Raw genomic sequence first — 11,263 nt, 5'->3', positions numbered from 1 at the left:
AGTTCTGCTTGTAAAGAAAGCACAAAGTAGGGAGATAACCTAGAGAATTTCCTACCCTTGTGCTTAATATCTATGTTTATTCTCAGTTTAGGACTCAATTTTCCTGGAAAGTCTGTCAGCTGCTCCTTTTCTGTTCCTGCAGGCCCAGCTTCCTCAAACTCCTTCTTGCCACAATCACATATAAATATTTTGTTTGTGTCTGCACAGCCTCCCTGCCCGCATGAGCTGTGCACAATCACAAGGGCTGTGCCCTCTCATGGGGAATCAGTTTTTGCTCTTGCATTTCTTTGTACCCAGAGCATTTACTGCAGCAGTTTAGACTTGGTTCATGTCATGTAGAGTATAATGTTAATGAATGTAATTACTTACAGCTGTTTATAATCATGTTGGTTATTAGAGGGGCAAACAAACATGCAGGTGGGCTTCTGTGACTGCAATTCTGAGGGGTATTCTGCATGGAGAAGCATGGCTGAAGTTTGTTAGTATAGTAACAACTTTAGCTATTTCAAATCTGAATTTTTCTGCAAAACTTTCATAGGTACAGGAACTATGCAGAAATTTAGTATGGATGTGTATAGCACTAGTTGGTAGATCAGGAAAGAAATTTTAACTTATCCTTCTTTGTCACTTCAACTTTTGCTATGCAATTTTTCTGTTGCAATTTAACTTCTACCACCTTTAAAAAAGGGTGAGCAATTGTATAGAGGAAATGTTCCTTTGAAGTGTTTCCCTTCTCTTTTTTTTTCAATACATACTCCTCTCCCTCTTTTTCTGAATCCAAATTCATCTACTGTAGCCTCTATGAGAAGCTATGCAATAGGAAATATATAGATTTGGGTCAGGGACAGACAAGGACAATTTCAGAGCCTGTATGACTTTTTTCCAGTATGAATCTCCAGGCTTTCAGGAGCAACATTGTTTGCACTCACTGTTCAAGTTTTTGCTATTGGTGGTAGGTTTTTTTTAAAATTTTTTTTAGTTCCTTTAAGCTTAAGACAATAAAGCGTTTTCGCAATATTTAGTGGAATACACAAGTTTGATAGGTACATGAACAAGGCGGGGTTTGCAGCTTTCTCTTATTTTCTTATGTGTATCTTTCCTGTTAAATACAGTACCATATTTCTCTTTTAGTTCTGGTTGCCAGTCTAATATCTCTTTTTCTGCAGATATGAGCAACAAAACTTTACCAAAAACAATGCTCAGTGTAATTATAAGCTGATCTTACTGATTTTTCTCTGTCCCTCTCTGCATTTTATATCTTGAAGTTATTTCTGTCTTTTATGAAAGTACTTACGGTTTCCTGGTGAAATATTTAACCTCATGCCACACTTGATAAACTGTGAAATAGATCCCAGGGTGTGTCTTCATCTCTGCCAGTACCATATAGGAATGGAAATCTTGTGCACTGCTGTGAGGGCAGCACATGTTGATTTTTGACATGAAACTCAGCAGGAGAGGGATTTTGACTCTTCCACTGTTTCATATTTTGATAAAAAGCATAATGAGATTAAGAAAATAAAATCCAATCAAGAGAATAATTAACTTTTTTTTGCCTGGTGAATCTCAAAGCTGTTATTTCTAGAAATTCTTATATTACTCAAGTGTGAGGTGAGATCTGACACAAATCCTTATTATATTTCGAGGAGGTCTAACTCTTTGTACTTCTTGCTTGTTTTTGCTGTCTGACTGCTAACTTCTTATTTTCACTTGCAAGGCTGGTTGCTTGGGTAGGTTGGGTTTTTTTTTTTCTTTCTGCTCTTTGAAGTGCTGTAATCTGATGCCATAAGCATCTTCAGATTCAGAGGAAGTGGTTCGCAGTGAGGATGAAATTCTGAGTTGGTTTAACTAAGAAATATTGGAAAAATTGGTTCTTCCTTCTCTATGTGCTGAGAAGCTTTCTTTGAGCTTTACCAAGTTTTTGTGCATGTGCTGAAAATACACGTGAAAATTCTGTTTGAATGATGGGATTTCTCCTCTGGGTCCATGTGTATGCATAAATTTACTTTTCCAATCCTAAGAGATTAACAATTTTTAATCTCTTTCATTTTGCTTGGGAAAAGTGTTCTTGCCTTACCAGTACTCTTTTTCTGTGCTGGTGTGAGCCTTTTTCTCAGTTATTTACATTTTCCAATAAGCATTTTGCCCATTCTCTTTTGCTCCCTCTGAGGTACTTGCATTGTCTCCACAATCAGAGTCCCTGCTGTGCCAGAGAAGGGCCATTTCAGTAGATATTCATCTGTCCTTTGATGTGGCATCATACTAACAAAAAACCAGGAGTTTAACTTGTGACTGATTTTGGTGATAGAACCAATCACTCTCACTCCTTGTGTGCTTTAATATTCCGTAACTATTTAACTGTGCTAGCCTTAAAAACACTCTTTAGTAGCATGTGGAATATGAAATTGGACTTCTGCATAGAAGTACCAAGCAGTTTTATCCTGTTGAAACTCTTGGATGAACTCTTAAACTTGCTAACTTCCTTTTTTTGAATCTCTATAAAAAGAGAGAGACAAAAATCGGATAAAATATCTTTTCCATTAACGATGGAGTTTCTCAGTCAAGGTTTCACACCTTAAAGGTTGGTGTGCATAAAGAATGACTCCCAATCTTTGTCCTCTCTCTCTCTCCCTAACTCAGTCCAGGTGCATGATGAAGCACAGAAGAGAGTGATTGTGAGTACTCACAATTAAGTGAGTGTATATAAAATTCAATATGAGCACTGTCATGCAGAAAAGATACTTGGCCAGTATTGAGGTGAGTTCATGCCTTATTTATTTCTAACCCTTTTTGATACAATTTCTTTTTGGCAAATGTTCATTTTTCTTTTCAGAAGAGAATTCTAGGAATATATTGGTGATGAGAGGCTAGTTGGGTTAAAGCTTCAGAATCCCAGTGGTATATAGCCTTAGTCAATGCTTAGTTTCATACATTTAAATACAAAGATAATTTCTTTAAAATTAAAGCTTTGAAAACTGGAATCTCTAGATTGGTGACAAATCAGTAGTATGTAACTTAAGGGGATTGAGATTTAAGTAGAATGTTGGATTTTTAGAAGATTTTTAATGTAATTAAAATTAAACACAATAAAAACCCTCTTCAGTGGGGAAGGACCCTGAAAAGCTGAATTCAAATAGGCTCCAGGCTGTTTCTTTAATGCATTTGAGTAAAACATTAAAATAGAAAGATTTAACAATTTAATTTCCTCCTAGTTGAAAAAATCATGCAGAGGAGTGTTGAAGAGAAGACATGTTATTCACTACTTATTATCTGTTAAGAAAACTGTGAAAAGCTTAAAGGCCCAGGTAAAGTGGAAGCTGTTTCAAAAGAGCAAATTTTGTAGTGTTGGAATTTTTTGTCTGTGTTGTTCAGATGGGTTAGGAAACCTTAATTTTGTCTATTCCAAGTAAGTGGTAACTATGTAAAACAGTTTGTGTTTTCTGAGTTCAATTTTGCCTTTAAATGTGAAAGTTTTACAGGCCCCTGAGACCAAGCTTGAATGGTTAAAAAACAAAAAGAAACTCCACTAACCAACCATGAAAGGAAAAAAAAAAGATTTTTCTGTTTCAGTCTCTAGCCATGACACTGTGCTTTTACATGGCTCCCTCTGGTGATAGGTGCTGTTCACAGCATGAGCAGTTTTGTCCAACTCTCTACTGTGCTCGTTACCTTTAACTTTGTTGATAGTGTGTGTACCTTCTCCTTGGTGACAGAAGGCAGCATCTCCTCCAGCTTTCAGGGTTCCCCACTATTCCTCTGAGAGCTTCAAAGAAGGTAAATACTACTTCAGCTTCACTGCTGTTGGCTTGATTGTACATTAATTATTCTAATGATGATGTTTAAGGAAAAACAGAACCTGCACGTTTGCCTCTGAGCATTGTAAGGGGGCAGTGAGCTCCCAAGAGGGCTGTAAAATGAGATGCACTAAAGAAACCTATTAGGAAAAGGATTCTTGAGTAATGAGGTGACATGGAGAAAATGCCTGCTTACAGGAGAAAAAAGTGAATGAATTATGGAACCTGGTGTTGCTGGTAGATTAATGACATTCCTGTGACTTTTATATGTGACCAGCTAATTAAAATAAATGAAAAAAAAAAGCTCTTTGCCTTAAGAAACAAGTAGGCAAAAGGCTAGAACATCTGGCTTGTCACATAAATAAAGGGAACGCCTTTCTCAGTGATTAGGTTTTCAGAGATTCTCTTGGGTCTCCAGGAAGGAGACTGAGTAAAATATGCATTTGAGAATACATTCAACTCCAGAACTGTTACAGGGAAGCTGTTCTTAATTCCTGATGTAATAGATTCCTGTTGCTTGGTATAACAGCAGAATGAGAATTATACACAGACTTGGTTATTCCTAATGCAGTCCGATGATTACAGTGATTTTGAAATGACATAACAAAACTTCTCTTTTACTTAACATAAAAATCAATTCTAACTATCACAGACAGGGAATTGTACTATTTCTTGACAGCTGAGTTTTCTGAAAGGTCATTCTAGGTACAGATGGTGTAACTGTGAAAAGTACAAGAGCTGAGGAAGACTTGCAGGTATGGGCTGTGCTGAAATGAGCAGCTCATGTGGCAGAGCAGGAAAGTTTCACCCCTGGTTCACAGCCTGGATCAGGTTTGTGCCTTCTCTGGAGGGGTGTCAGTACTGCTCAGTGCTCCTGCTTTCTGCATGGTCACAAAAGGATGGAGCTGGCAATTGATGTGTTACCAAGGGCTTCTGCCAAACTGGGAACTTCTCTCCTCCAGTCTGGCCAGAGCTGGTGCTGGCTGCTGCCATGGAACAGGGTAGAAACTCAGGGTCTGGCTTTTATTTTGACAGTCCCAAAATATGTTGTAAACTAGGAGGGGGGAAGCAACCAGTAACAGAAAGGCAGAGAATTAAAAATAGGCAACATGGCAGAAAGATGTTTTTCAAAATAGTGCTGGATGTCTCTTTGTATTTGTAATTTTTTTTTCTGAGAAATTTTGTAGATTGTATTCTTTGCCGCCTTATGAGCTTTAATAGTTACTTAGTGCATGGTATGCCAGCAAGAAGAAAGCAGCCAACTTTCCTGCATTAGGTGGTGTGTTGGACAGCATCTCCTCCACCTCCTTGTTGTATTCTGGCACTGTATTGCTGCCTCCCCAACTCAGCAAAGCTCCCAGATTTGAAAAGCCACAAACTATCTAGCAAGTGCTCACGTTCCCATGCAGTGATTTTGCATGAGCAGTTAATATATTTGAACTGGTTTGCAGAGTACCAGCTGGAGCTCCAGGTATATGGGTGGGTTTTTGTGGGAAGTACTGGCAGTTCCATCATCTCTACAGTGATGGCTTCAGCAAAGTCTCCTGCTGCTGCATTTTAAGAACAGTTCCTAACAGAGATGTGAACTACAAGTTGATGGGTAACCACCTTTGGCTTAGAAGATGATGCTGATTCATATAAAAGTCACTCTTCATGGTGTTTTATTCCCCATTTAGAGAGCAATTGCTTAAAATCAAGTACTTTTTCTATTTGAATAAAGGAGTGATGGAATAGATTATCTAAAGTGTAGCTTGGTATCATAGATGTTTATAAATTATTAACATGGCAGGATTTAGTTAGAACACTTTTGCTACCATTATTCAGACCTTGCTCTGTTCTAGAGAGTTTTTCACATAAAATCGAGGACAAAAGAAAATGTAAAGAAGCCCAACCAAATAAAAAGACTCCCCAACAAAAAACCTCCACCAAAACCGAAAGGATCAAAGGCAGTTTTACAAATGACTGATTCTTCTTGAAGAGAATATCTGGGGTAGGCATTCAGGAACCACATCCAAGTTTGCTGGGTGAATTTTGGATTGCTCCACATGTAACTAATGTTCAGCTCAGACTTGGTGTTGTGTTGATAATTTGATGGAAAAATTCTTAGTATTGTGTTCAGCAGTTGCCAGTTTCACCTTGGGCATCTGAAATTGTGTTCTCCCTCATGTCATAGCAGTGCCACTTCAAAAATGAAGACAGTGATTTTTCAAGGTCTCTGCTGATCTGTGTCCCAAGAACCCAGCACTGACTAAACACGTTTCCTTTTGCTGTCTATGTCATCTCTCAGGACAGAGGCATTTTCAGCTTAACCTGCAGGCAGTGTTTGAAAAATGCTGTACTCATACATGCTTCTAGGCAATAATGAAGACTAGGGGGATTTTACTTGATTTATGAGTACAAAGTTCACATTTGTCAGGGTGCACTTACCCCTCAGCATTTCTTTAGCATAAAACTTGGGAAAATTTTAAAAAATAAATATGACTTTTCAGTCATATTTTTAAAAGTCTATTTCTTTTGACCTCTTAGAGTTTATTCTGACATTATTTTTTCCCTCTTGTTTCTGTATATGGGAAACTTGAGCTCCTTGCTTGTTTTACCCTCCTGTAAAATTATTAAAAAAAAAAAATTCCTTGCCATTTTTTCATGTCAATTCATTTTCATTTGGAAGCTGGTGAAACTCCTTGACTGATGTTTGGTTTTGTTTACTAAGGGGGAAAACCCACCAGAGTTATGTATTATATATCTTTTCATTTAGAGCTTTGCATTCAAAACCAGGAATTTGGCATAAAAAGAAGATGGAACACATGAGGCAGAGGTGGTCATAGTATGTCAGTTGTCAGATGAGGAAGGTAAGGTTGTTCTTGTATGGAGGTGATTGGTTGGATTTTAAAATGAAATATTTAATTTGAAGTGCTGGGCAGAAAAAATGTTCTTAATTGACTATTTGCATAATTCTGGATAGCCTGTACAAATAACAATTGAGAAGGTAGGAAGCCCCAGAGTTCTCTTAGTATTTAAGTCAGATCTCAGAAGGAGCAACTAATAATTGAATGATATTGTGTTATAGACTTGGAGAATAAGTAATGGAGATTCAGCCTCAAAGGAGGTGTTTGTATTAGAAACCTATTTTTTTCTGAAGTCAGGAAGTTGACTTTTTAAATCTTTCTTACTACACAATGACTGCACAGTGTTTGAGCATTATTAAAGCAGCCAAATTAAATTTTAATCATGTAAATGCAGTGGAAAATGTGTACTGTGCCCTTTATTCTTTTTTTTTTTTGTACAGCAAGTTTTCTTATGCCTCTGAAACAAATCTACAGATGTAAGAGAACCCTACTTGATACAAATTGTTGTTGATGTTTTCATTCTTTCTACTCTCAACTGTTATTCTCTGCCTGCCTTAGGAGAGCAACTGGTGCCTCCTTGAACTCTATTTGCAGGCCCTTTTCTGAAGCTTATCCTTGCCCAGGGTCCCAGTGACTCTCTGAGAATAAGAAGTAGATCTCTGTACCTTCATGCTTCACAATTTGGCTCTCCAACTTCGAAGCCAATCTTCACTAACTTACCTTTCTCTTGGATGCTAATCATTAGCACATAACTTTACAGCCTCCTATCTGTGCATTCTTTACCTGAATTGTCTTTCCTTGGGCTCATTTTTTTGAGTAACTATTTTCTATAATCTTTCAGTCTTCTGGTCAGAAGTTAAGGCCGAATAATAAGTCCCTCTTTCTTAGTTATTCTTGTGTATTCATGATTTGTCAGCTTTACAGAGATGACTGTTTAAGCATGGAGCTAAATTGCAAGAGTTGTGTTCATTAGGAGCTTAATGTATCCTGTTTACTGGGTTTGGGTAAGGAAATGTTATGATCCAGTACCAGGCCAACACAGCTGTAGTGGCTTCAGTGTCCTGGCAGGGTAGTTTATGTATCACTGCACATCACCTACACAGTACAATAAATAATCTCATTTTGTTACATGACTTCTCTGCAGTGTGTGGCTTAATACTTTCACTTTTTCTGCAGTGGTGAAAACATTACTGATAATGTACAGGACTGTCTAACAAATCCTTCTGCAAAATTATTTCCAATGGGACACTACCACAGAAAACAAGAATAAAACATGCAGCATTTGAGCAGGGAGGTTATCCTGTAAATAATGTACCTTATTGCTCATTATAGTTGATGGATTTTTTTACTAAAAATTAAGTGAAACTCATGAAACACACAGTACTATAGGAAAGAAGATTCAGTACTTCATGACTGAACATTAGGACCAACTAGGGGACTTTAAATGTATTTCACAAAACTTGTACAGAACCTCTGCCCAGAGCAGCATTCAGGACTGTTCATAATAGTCTTTAGATACTAAAACCCCCTAACTTTCTCTCATGGGTAAGGAAAACTTCTACTTCAAGGATGTAGAAAAGATTACTTGAGACATTGAAATAAGTTGCTTCACTTCTGCTTTCCATAAAATTTCTGCTGTGATAATGTTCTATAAATAAGTACACAAATAAAAATTTTAATGGCCAGTTTCAGGGTATTATGCTTCTGTGTTCCTCTGTCACAGGTACCCTCTGAAGTGCAAAGAGCTGCTCTTTTCTCACAGTTAATTTTCATAATTAATGAATTTAGCTGGTATTGATTTTAGCAGGGATTAAGATGTTTTACAGCTATTAATAAGAGCAAATTTCTTTGACTTATTTTACCTGATGAAAGGAAGCATTTGATTTTGACTGTGTAAGGTGATACAATCCTAATCAACATAGCACTGCTGGCAGTTTTTAAGGATTCATTCTGGATGTGTGTACATGCACGTGCCCCAACCACTAAAGTTCACCAGAAAGCAATCTGTGCTGCCTGCAGAGTGCAGAAATACAGATGAGAGTTTTACTAAGAACTGTAATACTAATAAATATCTTTCAGCTGTTTCATGGGGAGTCTTTTAGACCTCTGGCTGTTAATCCTTGTCCCACTTCTTGGGGAAAATCTATTTTGCTTCAAAGTGCTTTATCTATAATCAGCTTAGTCAGAATTAATCTCCATGCCCATCTGCAGGCTCCTGACAGACTGGTAATTTCCCTCCATCTCAATCTCGTGCCCAGAGGAATTGCACACTTGTAACCAGTAAAATTTTTGTTATTTTCAGCAAATGTAAAATTGCCACAGGAAAATAATGTAAGGCTTTAAAACAGGGACATTAATGTTAGGTAACTGTGTAGCAAGAGCAATGTTTAGCAGTAAGATCTTGCAGCCACTCATTTAACTACACCAAGATTCAGTGTTCAGTCTGTCTCAACATGCAGTTTTGTGTATTACAAAAGATAAAAAAAGCAAGTAAGATCAAACACAAAGAAATGGAGTAAACAAGATGAAATGTTGTCCTACAGTCGTATTCCTTGTGGAATCAATTTTCAGTTTCCTTGGTGTGAGAAGGGGATATTTGTTGTTGACAGACATTTGACAGTATCTTGAAATACAAATACTCAAGTACAAAGCTTTTCAAGCTCTTCAAATGCTCAGATTTCTTTCATTTTAATTTTAAGTGTGTAATCATGGTTCACTCCTGCATTTCTTTGCATGCATTTGGATCCTCTTAGTAGAGATTTTCCTTCTAGTATTTAAAATATTTTATAAATATTGAACAATCCTTTATGCCTGCAAGATCCACAGTTTTCAGATCTCATCTTTTAACCCAGATTTCAGGTTTCTTGGGAAGTGACTAATTCTCTGGAGCCACTCTGATAATTACTGCAAGAGTTGGAAATGGCTTGTTTCTGTCTTCAAGTTTTTGACAACTTGTGTACAATCCCTGACATCCCATATCCTCTCTGGGTGAAATAGGGATAGCTGAAAGATATACAGTTATCGTGTATTTTGCTGTTAATATTGACCCAGATCAGAAGAGTTCCTGGCTTGGAGACTGTAAACAAGCAAACCTTCCTGTGTCAAAATTCTGTTCCTGTTGAGTTTTGGTAATCTAGATTTCTAGCTCAGCATTTGAGATCGTCTTTCTTGTAGTCCCCTTACCCAAATCCAGTATGTGCTCCTCCTGCTTACAGCTGGTATTTATGCATATGTGTAGAGCTGTGGATTTATGTTTTGTGTATGGAGTCCAGTGCTGCTAATGTGAAAAGCATTTAGGCCTGTAATCCCTCCTGATAAATCCAAAGAGCCTAAGTGTAAGTGATGGCAAAATAGCTGCTGTTGATTTATAGTCCATTACTTTGTGTTCTCCTCCTTTGCTCTTGTAGAGAGATAAAACAATATGACAAAAGTTAACTGATAAAGTTATAGAAGGTGAATGGCACCGGTTTCATTTGTTCTCAATGGAAAGACCAACTTGAGTATTTCTGTAATTTATGGTAGTTCAGTGAATTCATATTTCAACATTTCAAAACCTCACATTCTTCTGGTTGGCACTGGGTTGACAGACCTGGCGCTGAACATTTGCTTGACTTTTGTTGTTAATGAGCACTATGATGTTATTTGTTGCTGTCCATTGGGAATGCTATGGTACCACATCTTTAGAAGGCTTTAGGACCTAAGAACTCACAAGATGTGTTCATCAAATGCTTGGTTGTTATTTCTAATCGAGTTTGTGTTGCTTACTGATGAAATCCTTCTCCCTCTGTTTGTAGGATGATAAAGTTAAATCTCTTCTCCTGAATTTGTTCTGCTGTAACAGACTGATGCCTGAGCAGGTGTTGAGGAATGATTGCTTCCTCACAGTTGATGTGATTCCAGTTTCACTGCACCCAGGTGAAGAGTATGAGCTGCATAAAAAACAAAATCTGAGACAACACATTGAAAAAAAAGTGATTAACCATGGAGAATGGAGCAAACCCTACTCAATAGAGGAAAACTTTTCCATAAAGTGTTTGAAACTTCTGATTTGAAATCATTGACCTGATCTGAAATATCAAAGTATACAAGGTTTGGTAGGTGCATTCATTTTTTGAGATTATACAGTCTTCACTGTGTTTTCTTTTCAATAGGTTTTATTCTAATTAAGTATTTGGAGTTATAAGTGTGATTTTACTGGTTGTATTCTTGGTTTGCCAGCCTTCTTCTTTACTCATATGTAGGCTTTAAATTTACAGAGACCAGTCCTGTTAAATGCCAGAGGTCTTTAAGATGAAACTTTAGTGAGTTGGTTTTTATTGAGTTTTCTATCCCTCTTCATGCTCTAAATCCAGATAACATATTCCTCTTAAAGACGTTCTAAGATTTTTTTTTTTTGCTGAAGATTTGTTTTTTATTGCATAGACCAATTGTTCTTACAGTAACTGCCTTCAGGATTTAAGTAAACACCCCAACATTCTGCTTTGAAAACTGGTAAAAGAAATGGTGAGCACCCTTCCTCTTTTCTGACTTTTTGCCTGTGAAAAATGCAATTGACTTTCTAGAGAGCAGCCATTCTTCTAGTTGCTCCTTTGCTGCAAAATATTCTACACACAGCTTTGCAAAACC

The 11,263-nt window shown here is 37.2% G+C and overlaps 1 long non-coding RNA gene across 1 annotated transcript; it reads left to right on the top strand.

The window, feature by feature from the left end:
- Positions 1-457: 457 nt before the first annotated feature.
- LOC120503685 lies at positions 458-10,703 on the top strand. Its single transcript, XR_005627813.1, has 6 exons — positions 458-952; positions 2,638-2,754; positions 3,210-3,302; positions 3,711-3,771; positions 6,547-6,640; positions 10,432-10,703. It is a non-coding gene; the product is annotated as an uncharacterized LOC120503685 (long non-coding RNA).
- The last annotated feature ends 560 nt before the right edge of the window (positions 10,704-11,263 follow it).

Source organism: Passer montanus, unplaced genomic scaffold (genome assembly GCF_014805655.1).
Source record: "Passer montanus isolate IOZ18808 unplaced genomic scaffold, ASM1480565v1 scaffold10, whole genome shotgun sequence".
NCBI lineage: Eukaryota > Metazoa > Chordata > Aves > Passeriformes > Passeridae > Passer > Passer montanus.
The sequence above is the reverse complement of the archived record's forward strand: the minus strand, read 5'-3'. Positions and strand labels throughout refer to the sequence as shown.